Raw genomic sequence first — 16,104 nt, 5'->3', positions numbered from 1 at the left:
TCATATTTGAAACAGAGGAATACCATTACAAGAACCAACTGATTAAAATATACAGTCAATGTTGATATAATGCAACTTTTGCACATTGAAATTACTGTGGAAGTGAGGGAAGGAAGATTATAAGAACCAGAGGAATAGGAAATTTGCTGTGAGAATGTTGTCTCCTGGAAATATCAGAAGCTACTTTGATAAGGTCTCACCAACATGACTCCCTAAACCTGGGCTGAACAAAGATAATGAAAAGAAAGAGATGAAAGCAAAAGAAAGAAAACTTAGAATGTCTCAAACTTAAGGCAACTAAGGAATGCTGAGAGTCAGAGAAATCGTTTCACCCAAAGAGGAACAAACCTGTTGGTTATCCAATACCAAAAGGTTATCCACCACTAAATGAAAACATGGAATGGTATAAGGGCTGAGAAGACTGCATTTATATATACTTAAGAATATAGAAATATGTTTATAAACAAAGAAAAAGTGGCCAAATCAAGAGAGAGCAAGGGCAGGGTTTGAGGGAGAAAATGGAAAGGGAGAAATGATGCAATTATACCATAATCTCAAAACCTTTTTTAAAAAGTATTGATACCCCTTTACCCTAAACAAAAATCTATGTGACACATTAGAAACTGGAAATTGGAATAAACAGACACAGTCTCCTTAATGAAACCTATAACTTTGCAAAATGGATATATGCAATAAATTTTTACAGAAGTGATAAGATATTCAAAATAACCATAATAGAAAAAAGAAGGCATGAATGGTATTAATGCATTAAATGGTGTTTTAAAAATTAGTCCTTTATTTTCATTTTAGTTTTGTAAGAAAATATCATTTGTACATACTTGTGAATCAATGCAAGGAGGCTATGTTGTTTAGAATGGTCTTGACTTTCTATATATAAATAACTCTCCTGTCTCATAACCCAACTGAGATTACAGGTGCACCAATGTACATGAAGTAATTTATTTTGATTCTTTTATGGTACTTTAAATCACACAAAATTGGTAATGTTCAAAAAGATTAAACATGCCTGAAATATTCACCATCTATTTCATTTTGATAAATTCAAAATTTTTTTGAAATAAAGAAATTTATTTTGAAACTGTTCAAAGTAGAAAAAAACCCAGTCAAGAAAGATCAGGTGGAAAAATGGGTTCCTAATAAAATGGAATTTGGGGGCAACAGAAGTCTAAAAGGTCATAAAGGAGAAATAGCACCACTATCATTTGAACAATGGATAGTTACTTGCTTTTTTGTGGCATTGTTAATCACTAAATCTGGATTTTCCTCTGAAATCCACATAGCATGAACTACATAGTAATCTGTCATAAATACTCATTTTCAACACAACATAACACAGGTTACCACCAAAAACAAATCAATACAAACACATTAGGGACTGAAGAATCTCAGTAGTGGGTGTCATAAAATTTTGCAGACCTCTGCAAAACAAAGGAACAGAATAGGCTGTGGGCAAAGCAAGTGAGGGAGAATTGAGGAATGAAGTATTTTAAATATTAGTATTTCAGTCATGGTACTATATATTCTTAAAAAATCATTTTAACAGGCTAGTAACACACTAAAGAATTTTATCTCCAAAGAGATTAGTACACTGGAAAAGTATTTTGGTGACAATGGAGAGCTGTGGACAACAGACAGGAAACACCCCAGACTCACAAAGCCTAAGGTGACACTGGCCTTCACTGATCACTCCTTTGCCAGAGGTCCAGAAAGAACTTGCAGTGCGATTACCAGCCTGCTGTATTTACAACGCTCAGCAGCAAATTTATGGAGCCAGAGGAGTCCCCAGAGGTCAAGAGGAGCAGAGAAGAGAACTTGTTAAATGCAAACTTAGCAGACAGTACAACAGGATTCAATGCTGGTTCAAATCCCAGAGATGTGGGCAGGTTCCAGAAACACAATACATTTAGGAACTCGGGGCATTTTTGCATTTTTGAAACACAGTTCCTTATTCTTACCTGTTCTTCACTTTACTGTGCAATAGACTAGCAGAACTTCTTATCATGTATCTTTTACAGTGTCAGCTCACACAGACAAACTCAGGAAGTAGTCGATTTTCTACTGTGAGGAATAAAAATTATCAGTCTGTGCTTTCTGGTAGTTAAGATGGTGCAGTTAGTTTCTTGGTACAGACAGAAGCTGATGTCATTATTCTCCTTCGAAATGGAGTAATAAGATGCTCATAAAATAATGTCTCCTAGGAATAGGTGTACTCTAAAAAAAACATTGTTTTTACACTATAGAGTAACAAGGTAGGGCATAGCATGATCTTGTCAGTTTATGCCATACAGTGTAAGGTTTAAGGTAATAGAACATAAAGAATGGGCTTTAACTTGAGGTGACCTTTTACACGAAACCGATGTTTACTCTTTACTATTCCTGACCTCAAAATCAGTGCTGTCCATGTGACGTATTTCATATATTTCATATATTTGTCTTGGGCTTGACTTGATAATCTACAATTCTACCCCCAAAGATTCCAGATCACAATATACAAAATTCCTCTGGGATTAACTTGTATAGAATGACTTTTTTATAAATTATATTTAGATTAGAAAAATTCTTATTTTTCATATCAATCCCAGTTCCCTCTCCCTCCCATCCTACCCTGTCCCCCACCAAACCTCCCATCCCATCCTTTCATGGGAGATCATCAAAATCTGTCAAGTCATTTGGGACATGGGCTAGGCCCTCCCTTCTGTATCTAGGCTAAGAGAGTATCCCTCCATGGGAAATGGGCTCCTGAAGTCTGTTAGTACACTAGAGATACATCCTGGTTCCACTACCAGAGGCCCTATAGACTGCCCAGGCCTCCTAGCTTAGACACAATGACACTGACTCTTGGAATGTGGTACAGTGAAATAACCACAAAAATAGAATCCTCTTAAAAATACAAGATATTCTGAGAGTCAAACCTATGTTTTTCTTAAATCTTGATGATAAAATAGCCTTTGGACATACAGAGTCCCCATTCATTCAATGTGTAGTTTTAATCATTATTTACCTCTGCAAGTCTCGAGCTTTTCCATCTTAGAGATGGCTATAACTACCACAATGAATTATGGAAAAAATGGATAATGAACTTTTGTGAGGATGCAGTCAAATGATCCATGAAATACATTGTAAATTGTCATTACCCCATGCCAACCACCTCTCACTGAATTGTTTTGTCTTTCTAATCTTCATTTACATGATTTCTAATTATGTATGCCCATTCATTGTTTAAATTACCAGCCTTGACAATGACTAAATAATGATGACTTGAATATCATGGCCCTAGATATGAATCTATATGATGATCAAAACAATTCCTTTTGATAGTCTGGATAGATAGATATTTGTGAGTCTGGGGTGTTTCCTGCCTGCTGTCCACAGCTCTCCATTGTCACCTGAATACTTTGCCTGTAACTATTGAACCAGTTACTATCCATACCTTAAATCATTAGACATAGCAATACATGTCATTGTTAAAATAAAATTAAAACCTCTATCAGTGAATTTTACCTTTTCTTGGTCTCAGTTGAGTAAGCAGAAGAGAGAATATATTCACTTTAATTTTTTGTTAAACAAATCTTTCCCTTTTTGTAGTCATTTGATTTCTCTTTGACATTTTTTTTGTCTTCACAGGAAGTTATTTGCTACATGTCCCAAAGGATGCTTCAGTGCCTCACATTCATTGTCTTTTCTAGCTTAATTCCATTTCATGATAAGTCATATTCCATTAAATTATCTTTGAAAATCTACTTGTCAGGAAAACAGCCAAAATATTGAAACAGATGTCAAAAAGCATTTTCTCAATTTGGCATCATTAAATGGTTCCAATTCATAGATCATACTAAATATAATTATACAATGTAACTGAATTATAAATCTAATATTTTTCCAATAAATGCAACAAGATCTTTTGATATAAGGGCCACTTTGCCTGGGTACTTTTTTATACATGAAATACTTCCCTTTGTCCTCAATTTGAAACATTAAAGAATGTTTCAGCAAGAAAATTCTCTGAAAACATTATGCTTGTAGTCAGCCACTGATTTCTCAATCCCTAGAGTCGGAGCTATCACTTCTAATTTCCACATCAGGATCACCTCACTACCTACCCCATTAGAAATAGTTAATTCTTGTCAGGACCGGAATTAGATCTGTGAACAGAATCCTTCCTATTGAATTCCTTTCCTGAAGTCATTGTATGTGGTGCTTTTCTGGTAGCTATGCAATTATCAGTCAATTAGAGTAGAGAATTTGTTCACATGTTTTGTTATTTCTTTTCAAGACATGGTTTCTCTGTATAACATCTGTGTCTGTCCTGGAATTCACTTTGTAGTTCCAAGCTGGCCTCAAACTCAAACAGACCTGCCTGTCTCTGCCTCCTGAGTGGTGAGATTAAAGTCGTGCACCACCACTGCCCAGCATGAAGAAAAATTTTAGTAAACAATCTGTTACATGACTTACATATTGTTTAACATTATGGGGTGTATTTATACAAACCTATATCATAAAAGTACTGAGTAGCTGAGGTTTATGATATAGGAACTTTTTCTAAGTTTCAACCATATATAGCACATTATTGAAAAATTTAGAAACAAATGTATTTGTGTATTAAAGAATATAAATATAAAAGTACCATAAGATCTATAATAATTTTATGACACCACGAGTACATGTATTCCATTGTTGGCTGAAGATTGTCGAAAAGTACATAACAATGTCTGTGTGGGCTTTGAATCATAAGCTTTTCTTATTGTCCTATCCACTTTTATATCCACTTACCCTCATTAATGGACCTCTGTGCTGTATGCTGTATTATTTTCCATGTTTCTCAGCAAACATTTACTTTAAAACAAAAATATTTGGTTTTTTATTTTAATTTTTGTGTGTGTGTGTGAAAGAGAGAGAAAGAGAGAGAGAGAGAGAGAGAGAGAGAGAGAGAGAGAGAGAGAGAGAGAGAATGTACAGGAAGATGCCAATAGAGGCCAGAATTGGGTGTTGGAGCCCGTGGAACCGGAGTTAAAAGTGGTGTGAGATGCCTAACATGGGTCCTATGAACTGAACTCAGGTCCTAAAAAAGAGAGAAAGCTCTCTTAACTGGAAAGTCCTATCTCTAGCCCCCAGTAAAACCCGACGAGTTTTTCTTGACATCTGTCTTTCTACTTAGGTCTTTTAAATTGTGAATCAAGCAATTGGAGCAGCATTATTGGATGAATTCCAGTTATAAATATGGAGCACAGCATAGAAACGAAGAACTTAGTTTATAGAAACATAAGTCTTTATACAATATCATGTCCTTAGCTTGCCCTAAGCACATTTTGACATCCTAATTTTGCCACATGAAAATTAGAGATAGTATAGTTAGTAAATAATTTTACAGGGAATATGTGTGTTAATGTAGAAAAATCTTCTTGTAATGAATTAAGTGATTATTAATATAAACTTGCTGACTACACAGAACTGTATCCTTTTGCTCATTTAATTTGAGCCTCACTTGGTATCTATGAGTTCAAGCTGCCATAGACCTTGTTTCCTATAAATTTACATATAATCCATTTGACTTCGCACAAGAGTGGAATGGCTTCATTAATTATTTTCATTCTCACACATGTTCTATTTTATTCCTTCTTTTCTATTCTCACACATGCTCCACTTTATTTCTGTTTTAACAGCACAAGAGCTCATGTTTCTTACCTAATTATACTTAAGTTCCTCACCCAGAAAAAATATTGAACACTCTCATGGAACTTGCCCCTTACATCATAAGTAAGAGAGAAAGCAGCATGCTTACTTAGAGAAAACTTAGTATTTGCTTTCAGAGCAGCAAAAAGGAACAGAGGTTGTCCAATTTACTGAATATAAAATTCAAAAGTAAAACATCAAGTTATCACTATTATTTTTGTTGACATATTACTGAAATACTAAGAAAAACCCAAAGAAACAAGCAATTATAAAAAGACTACCACAAGAGGTGAACACTCAGTATTGGAGGAAGATCCATTAAATGTCATCTTTCATAGGAGCACATTGAAGATGCTTGAAAGGTGGGGAGAAGAGCACTTTCTATACACTAAGTTAATGTAGAAACTACAGAGACAACTAACTCTTATGAGGCAAATATGTGGGTCAATCACAGCTCTCATACTTCTCAAAGCCATTCTATTTTAAACATGTTGTGCAAGTATTATTTAAATCAATATTTATGTCACTTTGAAAGAACTCCAGTTTAGATTATACATATACCCACTCTAGGACTACAAAATTTTCTAATAAAATACATAGGATTTGTTGAATTTGGAGTTGGCAATGTATCTCAGTTGGTAGCATGTTTTCCTAGCACTTGAAAAACTCTGGGTCCACTCCTTAGCATTGTATAACATATCTGGGTATGGGGATGCATTTCTATAATTTCAGTACTCTAAAGATGGAGATGGGCAGATTAGAAGCATAGTGCTATCCTTGGCTGTATAGTGAGTTCAAGGTTATACAGGTTAAAGTGCAATCTTCTCTCAAAAACTCAATTTATTACTTGTAAATATCTTCACATTTTTTTAACAAATTTAGATCCATTATAACCAAGTTTCTAGAATTGAATTATTTACCTTATAAATAGACTGGGGTTGCACCACTTTCATTATGTGAGGATACAGCAACAAGGTGCTACTATGAAGTGTAGACTGAGCTTCCATAAGACACTGGTAGGTTCTATTCTCTCAGCATCTTAAATTCCTTATTGTTTTGAACAGGTTTCTCTTGCTGTGAAAAAAAATAATTGAGAAAATAAACATAAATGTAGGCAACTTTGTTTGTCCTCATTATTTTAGAAATTTCAATGGACAATCAATTGGCTCCAGTTTCTTACTGGCTATAGTAAGAATTTGGTGATGGAGATTGTATGTTGGGAAACTCGGCTTCTCTTTCTGTCACCAGGAAACAAAGAAAGAGGGAAGAGGGGAAGGATAAGGGTTATATTCTTTTTTATGCTGTTAATCTCAAATGATGCTATCTGGTTCAGACAATGCCTTTAACACATAAGAATTGGGAATACTTAAGATCCAAACATGGTCAGGCAGTGGTGGCACATGCCTTTAGTCCCAGCACTTGGGAGGCAGAGGCAGAGGCAGGCAAAACTCTGTGAGTTCGAGACCAGCCTGGTCTACCGAGCTATTTCCAGGACAGCCTCCAAAGCCACAGTGAAACCCTGTCTCAAAAAATGAAAAAAAATCCAAACATGATGCTTAAGCTCTTGTTTCCTTTCTACTTTTACTCCCAGCAAATATCTTCAATTTTTCAAAGATGCCATGCCTCTTTTATAGGCATTTATACATATGCATACTCTCAATCTTCCTGGAACATTTCCACTCCATATTTCCATTTTATATATCTAAATACTATTATTCACATGTTTAAATTATCTCGAGTTCATGCACACAGCATCCATATCACACTGGTCACCATTTCAATGCACCACAATTAGCACAGGAAACTTAGTGTTAAATTGCTTTATTTTTGCTTATCTTCTCTATTAGGCCAAGAGCTCTACTGTGGTAGCCTTAGTTCTTTTTAGTACAAGTATACTTGACAAATATATATTGAATTACATACAGATAAGCTACTTTCACATAATTGGAAGGCTATAGTAAGATGGGGAAATAGTAGATGGAGAGGTAAGGGGTAGGAGGAGGTCATGAATAGAGAGGATCTAAGGTCTCAAGTGGACTTCAAAGAACATTGCTAACATTTGGCTAATGCAATGTAAAAACACTCTGGTTTAATGTTGTTTGAGAAAAGATTTTGCTGAGAATAATTTGAAGAACAACCAAAGTCCACAGTTCCAATCCCCTACTGCTCTATATCTGTGATTTTGTGAAATTGCATAGAATTGGGTAGCTAGAATAACATGAGAACAAAGTACTAGACTCTGTTCAACATACAAAGCAATTCCAAAGATACCACAGACTTAGATGTTTTCAGGCAGTTCATTAGATCATTAACATTACTGTATGAGACAGTTATTCAGAAAGCAAATTGTAAGAAATTTTTTTCAATAGTGAATATTTGAATACCTAGAAACTAATTATAATTCTTTGCCGAAAGCACTAGAATTCTATTTTACTTCAACTGCTCTTCAAACCCCTGATAGTTCATTGCATTTTAGGTAGTAACTCAAATGAATCCATAAAAATCTATAAGCTTTCCTTATGCCTGTTGGGGCCTCTTGACTCAGGATATGTGGATATGTGACTGAATGTAAAAGGAAGTATTCACTAAACACAGACAAAATTGCACAGACTATTAAATCACTTGCTACTTGCCTTAAAGGTTAATGAGCACCACAAGAAGTGATCACTAAGGTAAAATTAGACAATTTAGAGGTTTAATAAATATACATTATAATCTTAGTATTAAGAATTGTTAAAGGGCTCAATTCTCCATTTTATCACATTTTTTACATTAGGTATGAATAACTACCCTATGTAACAAATGGCAGGAGATTTGGGGATAACATGCACGTGTGTGGAAATATGAAGAGACACAACTTAATTCTAAGAACGAAAACAATAGAAATAGAGTTGGCTGCCAGATTTTCTGCCTTTAACTAAGTATTTTTATACTTAATTTCAGTTCATTTAACTTTTAAAAGCATACTTAAATAGAATATTATTGTTTATGAGGTGGTATAGTACAGTAGAAAGAATGCAGGTTTTAGAGGAAGACACAGCTAAGTCTGAGTTATTCATCATTCTAGTTACTTAAACATGGTGAGTCTCATTTTCCTTCTTTGAAAAGTAGGCATGGAAATATCAGTTATGGCATATTATATTTTTTAGTTGTGATTATAACAATCTTCTATTCTAAATTCTCTTTTATAACATGACTTTCACAGTCCTGGTTTTGTAACAATAACTCTTTCCACCAGCCAAAGGAGTTCCCCCCCACACCATGTTAGGTCCCCCAAATAACACAGAGTCTTATCTTAATTACAATGCTGCTGGCCAATGACTAGGATTTCTTATATGCTAGCTCAGTCTTAAGTATCAATCATAACCATTAATCTATATATTTTATAAAGACTTATTTTATTGAGGATGCAGGCCTTAGCGTCCTATCTTCCTGGTGATCACATGGCAACTCCTGTCTTTACTACATTTCCCAGAATCCTCCTTGACTCCTAGCCCCACCTATCTTGTTTTCCTATTGACCAACAGTGCTTTATTTATCAACTAATAAGACAAACATATGCACAGAAGGCCTTCTGCCATCATCTCCTCCTTTCTGTCTAAATAAAAAGAAGGGTTTTAATATTAACATAGTAAAATACATAGCAAAACAGTTATCAAGTAAGAACTATAGTTTCAATATTTAGTCCACTAACATTTAGCAAGATTGAAAGAAAATATTCTATTATCTATATTATCTTTGTGAGTCTAAAGTCTTATATGTAACTTATCTTTTATCATAACTAAGGAAAACCATAACTATAGCTGTCTGTCTTCAACTCCATCAAAGAGAGCAGAAGGATAATATATAAGCTCCAGAATTGACAGAGACATCTGGCTACCTGGACAGTCACCCAAAGTTCCTCTGTAATGTTGGGGCATCCATCTTCAGCCTATAGACCATAGTGTGTCTGGCAGAATTCTCAGTGAATCAGGGACCCTTCAGGACTGTCTTGTAAGTTCAACAGTCACTTTCCTGTGGGTTCTGCATGTCCAGTTTTTACAGCAACAAAGAATCCAGGCAAGAGAAGTTTGTTGCCCAAATGGCTAATCTTGCCATGTTGAAGGCAAACTACATGACTTCAATGCCCACCTTCCTCTCAGATATAATTGATATGCAAGGAGCAGTTGTGTCTCACTGCCATGAAAAACTCTAAACCATTTAAAATGCCATTATTCTGTAGGTCTTTGAAAGGTTTGAAAAATATCTGTCCATCTCAAATGCATCTCTGTATATCTAGAAAACCTAACTAACCTAATTATAAGTTCTGACTATTATATGTGACTGTATAATATGTATTTAATTATGCATTACATTTTAAAAGATCAGTATAAACACAATACCAAACAAGAAGAGAAATTTACATATCACAAATTAACCTTAAATTTGTATCAATAAATGAAAATCCATACCAATGAAAAGTATTCATTTCTATATCCCATTCCCCTTATTTCCTTTAAAAAGAGATTGACATAACCATTACCATTTATAACCAACTCCATTTAAATGGAAACAAATATTTATAAATAATATTTGTGAATTTGGGCATTGTTCATTCCAAACTGCTTCCTACTGGTTGGGGGGTGATGTCCATATCATGGGGATCATGATAAAACACAAAAACCTGGCCAGGTCCTTGTTTTTGTAGTATGCAAGCCTGTATCTTCTCAGCTGTTTTGGATGTAGGATCAGTTGGGTCACTGCTTCGGGGGTCTTGCTTCATGAAACCATATTAGTCTGGAAGGAATCCATAGCTTTACATTTTCTGTGGAAACATAAGCAAAAACTCTTTTCCCAAGTAACCTGTCTTTATATTTAAATTTAGAAGTCAAAGCATTTTTGAAGTTTATAAGTTGGATTAATTTAGCAGCATTGATAATCAAACATATTTTAGCAGTTGTTGCTCTTTCCTCGGAAATCGAACAATTTAAAGACAACAATATAGCATATAGTATCCAGACTCTCTGTGTATTTTCCATCTTTATGTGGCTTTTACATTACTCTATTTCTTTTATTTTCATTTTTTATGAGACAGGGTTTCTCTGTGTAACATTGACTGCCCTTAAACTCACTCTGTACACCAGACTGGCCTTGAAGTCACAGAGATCTGCTTGCCGCTGCCTCCCAAGTGCTGGGATTAACAGTGTGTGCCACCATACCCAGCTACTCTATTTCTTCTTCTTTTTTTAAACACTTTATCTTGTTTCCTTTTCTCTCACAAGCCCACATATATTTTTAAACACATTGTAATCCTTTAGAAACTTTACTTTTTCCCTCTGAATCTGTCTTTACTGTATATCTTTATCGTTTTCTGTTTTAGCCACTGTCTTTCCAAGATGGCAGGGGTACATTTACTGCCAGCACTGAGATTAAAAAAAAACCTTTTCCTATATTTAGACTTCACCAAGTCAAGTGGCTTTTTAAACAAATTACAGCCTCAACATCATTAACCATAAGCAATGCATTACAGAATGTTATATATTCTATTGAAATCAAATGTCTACAAAAAACTGGGGGCTAGGATAATATGTACTTAGAAAGATAATCTATTTTCCCATGTGCTTCTATGAATACATATTTCTATCCCTCTTCTTACCTCTTCTTGCAAACAATGAAATGCTTGAATTCAGTTTCTCTGCAATAGAAGTATCACCAGGAACTTAGAGTAAACAATACATGTAAAGTTCACACTGTATAATCATGTCTGAATCATTGTCATTTTATTTTTATTTCTTATAGAACACTGATGATTTTGCTTCAAAATTATGCACTGACTATTCTCAGTATTTTCAGAAATAATGGTTTGGGGACTTATCAGGCTATATTCATATAAGCATTGCTCATTTTGCATAGTATAAATTATGTGAGCTAAAGAGCTTCATGGTCTTCATATATTAGTCAATGTCCTATTTGCAGGAAAAAAAACAGAATACTGAGTCTGGAATCATCTTCTGTAATTTCAAGCAAATGAGAGTAATGCCATGCATATTGATTACTCCCTCTACAAAACTGAAGCTGGAAGGGAATTTGGATGGCCATAAGAATTAGAATTACAACCCAAATTGCTATCTGAACATGGATCAAAGTATTCTGTCACTTACAGAAATCATTTAATGGGTGTCCACTCCTACAGAAATGTATTCTATTTTCTCATTTTGTTGATTGATTTTTGGAATGAATGTAGGCATGGGAAGCAGATGCACTTTATTTGATTTGATAGCAGTTTCTCATGTCCTTTGATTAAATCATTATAACTGAATACTCCTTGTATTTTAATGCAGTCAGAGTGTAAAATGACCTACTCCTACTGGCTTATTTCATTTGTCTTTATAAATTGTTATTACCAAATTATATGACTAAACAATAAAATTATTTGATCTTTTAAAGTGACTGTGAATATGGCAGTTTATTGGTCACTGAGTTCCTTGGCATTCAAATTTCAAAGATACTCAATATTTTTCTAGGAAAAAGAAAATTCATTTTTAGTCAAATGAACTGTATCATAACAATGTAATTATATTCCTCATCCAAAGAAATTTGAAAGATTATTAAAAATTATTAAACACATCCATCCTAGTTCCCCCAGCCATAAAGTTGGGTATTGAAAATCGATGGAGCAGAAACCACTGTACATTGACACAAGGTACCAGATAATTTATTTCTGTATGATTTTTAACCCATTGGGCTTTATGAGCTAACCACCTTTACAAAGGTCACTTACTAAATCCTGAATTTGAGCCCCACATATTTCAACACCCTGTTTATACTGGACATTACACTTAGAGTGATATTATCCATATTATCCAGGCAACAGTAATTCTTACTGCATTTATAACTGTAATAAATATTTTCACAAACATGAAAGACTGATTCATGTATATAATTTTCCATTTTCTGCATTGTTTGTAATCCTATAAAAAAGTAATATTGTCTTTCAAAAGACAAACTGTGTTTGTAATTATCTGTAGATCAGAATTTGCAAATTTTAACTTTAAGTTACAAAGATATCATTATTGGAGTGAAAGCTAATGACATGATACACAAACATATAATGGATATTAGATATTAAAACCCATGGTAGAAGAAACATGTACAGCTTTCTTTTAAATTCAATGGGAAAGATAGAAGTATTAGAGACAATTTGGCTCCTCTAAAAGTGGCCATGCTACAAGTTACAATGTTTTGTAGGATTTTTGTTGCATATCAGATGTAACTAATACAAAGCATCTACACTACCAAAGTGACTTCTGGGGAACAAAAGGCTTTCTGGCCACATGAGCTATGCTGTGATAACACTATTATTTAATCCTAATACCTTTTTGAAAAAACATTAGACACAAAGGATGCTATAAGTATGAATATTCATTAAACAACATTGTTCAAAATTGCGGTTGAGTTAAATGACACATTAGGGGACTCATCCCTGGAGAGACAAATTCTCCATTTCTCATTTGTCATTAATCTTCTAATTTTTTGTCTAGGGATAAGGTCCCATGAGATTTACCCCTTCTTCATTAGCATATCTATTGATGTTGTCTTTGTTCAGGTCATATTTAGGCAATCATATTGTTGAGACTTCACGGTTTTCCTTTCTAGTAGAAACAATTTCACATCAGACTCCCTAGTCTTGTGGTTCATAAAAAATTTTGACACATATTCAATAATATTTCCTTAACCTTGTGTGCAGGAGTTGTGTTGTTTGGCGTGTCCGTTTTGGCTGGGCCCTATATAATCTGTTGATTTCTGCATTATGTTCAGTGGTGGTTTTCAATAATGGCTGAAAAATAAGCCATTATTTTGAAAATAACTCAGGGTTGAAGGACAAGGAAAGGGTTGGAGGGAAGAAACATGGGAAGTATTGCAAGAATGGGAAGTGATAGGTTATATTTTAAGTAAAAAGTTTTAATAACATGGTCAATTATAATTTCAAAAAGTTTTAGAATAAAGAACAAATTTGAAAAAATTTTTGAAAGTGGGGTCATATTATAGATTTTGTTTTCAAAATGACACTAATAAACTTGACTGTGTATATATAAATTGTGCCCTCAGAAAAAATTTATAATATACATATGAAAATAAATGAAGTGATATATAAATATCACTTACTTGATTATGTCACATTATTATGCATTGTGACATATTAAGCTGACTTTGCATGTATGCGATTTGCCATTACTTATCTTTAAAAATCATGTGGATTACTTTACCCCACATCTGTATGTGAGGCTAGGTCATGATTTTTTCAAGATCATAAGATTTATTAAGCACAGCATGGATTTAAGACATCAAGGGATAAGTAACTTAGAACATCATGAAACAGTCTATCCTTAATTTGCTTTCCACATTTTCTGTCTATAAAGACGAAAAGACAGGAGAACTGCCTTAGAATTTATACATGCCTTTATCAATCCATAGTCTAGAAGTGTGACTTTCAGTGGAGAAGCGTATACTGAGCAACTTAGCTTTTTGTCATTCTCTGCTTCTGCAGTTCCTTACAACTAGAGTACCTGACACTCTGACCAACACATGCACACCCATCTTCTTTCTAAGAAAATACTAAAGGAAGCAAGAATTCCAAAGGAACAACAAAACAATGTACAATGTTAAAGTCTAGGTCTAAACTTGAATTTCAATTTAGGTGTGTACAAACATAGCCACTATTGTCAATGCATGTTCCATAATGGTTGGAATTTTCCTTCATATTTTTCTTTTTTTTTTACTGAATCCTATAATTCTCAGTGGTATCACAGACTATCCTCAAAACGTTTTATTGACTAGAGTATATCTTACCTAGTCTTTTGTTGTCAGTTTTCTAGATGGATTACCCATTACATAGACAGTAACTAGGACTTTTCTTGAAAACATCCAAAGCCACAGTAATACTTCCCAGGAATTAATTGAAAACATAGTGCTTGTTCAAACAACAACAACAAAAAACATAAACATTAAACCTCATATTCAGCTCAGCCTTTGCATCCATTACAATGGCCTTGCTTCTTTGATTCAAGTCCTATTCTTGGTTAATTTGTCAATACCTGTAATGTTCTCCTTTCTTTCCTTCTCACTGGCAAGCCATTCAACTGGAGCTTATGCCCTCCTTGATAAAACTCAACAAGAGTTAATAAAAGGAACACCTTAACACCATGACAATACTTTCTTAGTACCATTCACTGTTGTGTTCAACATTTTCAGTTAAACTATGGTTCCGAAAAGATAGTATGTCATGAATCCTTATTCATATTCACAAACAAAGAGCTGTATTTAGTTTGAATGGTATTAATTTTGGTCACAACACAATTTCTTCAGAATGCAGCATTCATATCTTATTGTTCAATCCTCTGAACAGGTCTGCCTCCTTTTCCTCCTGAGTGTTACATATAATGCACTTTTATTCTGAGATACAATGCTTTGAAATAAACACTATGTTTAAAATGGCTGCTTTGTAATTAGGTAGTCACATACATGTACTTGAAAACAAGATCATAATACTCCACTCAGAAGCATATAATTTAAACAAGTAAGAGGTTATGTATTCTAAGCAACCCTTTGTTTTTCGAACAACTATTTTTAGTATGCAAATATACAGATGTGCACACTTGTTGCTCTTGAATGAATAAGTTGTGTCAGACCTAACAAAAGCAATGAAACTTGCTTAGTTATAATTTAAAGAAATTTTAAATGCATCTTTTGTATGTTGTATTTATGTAAAGCTTCCATTTTTGCTACAGAGTTACATTTATCATCAACAAGATTGCTGTAATTCGTTAAAAGATATAAGGCATTTACATGATATAGCAGCAAATGTCTAAGAATTTTTTCATGTTAAAAATGGGATGTCCATAGATGTAAAATAAAAGATAACTATGCACAGACCCAGAGAGACTACCTAGTAGGATGGTTCATGGGGAGACACCTGGATCTCCCTGGTAAGGGGAACTGGAAGAGATGTCTTGTGTGGACAGAGGGCAGGTGGAATGGAAAGTAGCAGGGCATTTCTCTGTCAGGCAGAAGCCTGGGTCAAGGGAATTTCCTAGGAATCTACAATGATAACCCCAGCTTAGATTCATAGCAATAACAGACACATAGCATGAATTGGCCATCTCCTGTGAACAGATAGGTGCCTAGCCCAATTGACATCAGAGAGGCTTCCTCCATCAATTGATGGAAATAGATGTAAACCCACAGCCAAACATCAGTTGGAGTTCACGGAATCCTGTAGAAGAGGTGCAGAAAGTATTGTAGGAGCCAAATGAGTGAAGGATATCACAAGACATCTCAAAGAATCAACTAACCTGGGCTCATAGGGCCTCACTGAATTGAGACTGAATTGACAACCAGGGAGCCTGCATAAGACTGGCCTAGGCACTCTGCATA

General features: G+C 34.4%; 1 long non-coding RNA gene across 1 annotated transcript; it reads right to left on the bottom strand.

Moving 5' to 3' along the window:
* Positions 1–773: 773 nt before the first annotated feature.
* LOC113837781 lies at positions 774–6,924 on the bottom strand. The gene is made up of 2 exons (XR_003488494.2): positions 6,612–6,924; positions 774–2,076 (listed from the first exon to the last, which is right to left on the bottom strand). It is a non-coding gene; the product is annotated as an uncharacterized LOC113837781 (long non-coding RNA).
* Between the last annotated feature and the right edge of the window lie 9,180 nt (positions 6,925–16,104).

The sequence above is a fragment of the Cricetulus griseus genome, chromosome X, assembly GCF_003668045.3.
Source record: "Cricetulus griseus strain 17A/GY chromosome X, alternate assembly CriGri-PICRH-1.0, whole genome shotgun sequence".
Taxonomy (NCBI): domain Eukaryota; kingdom Metazoa; phylum Chordata; class Mammalia; order Rodentia; family Cricetidae; genus Cricetulus; species Cricetulus griseus.
This window is presented reverse-complemented; position numbering and strand designations above follow the sequence as displayed.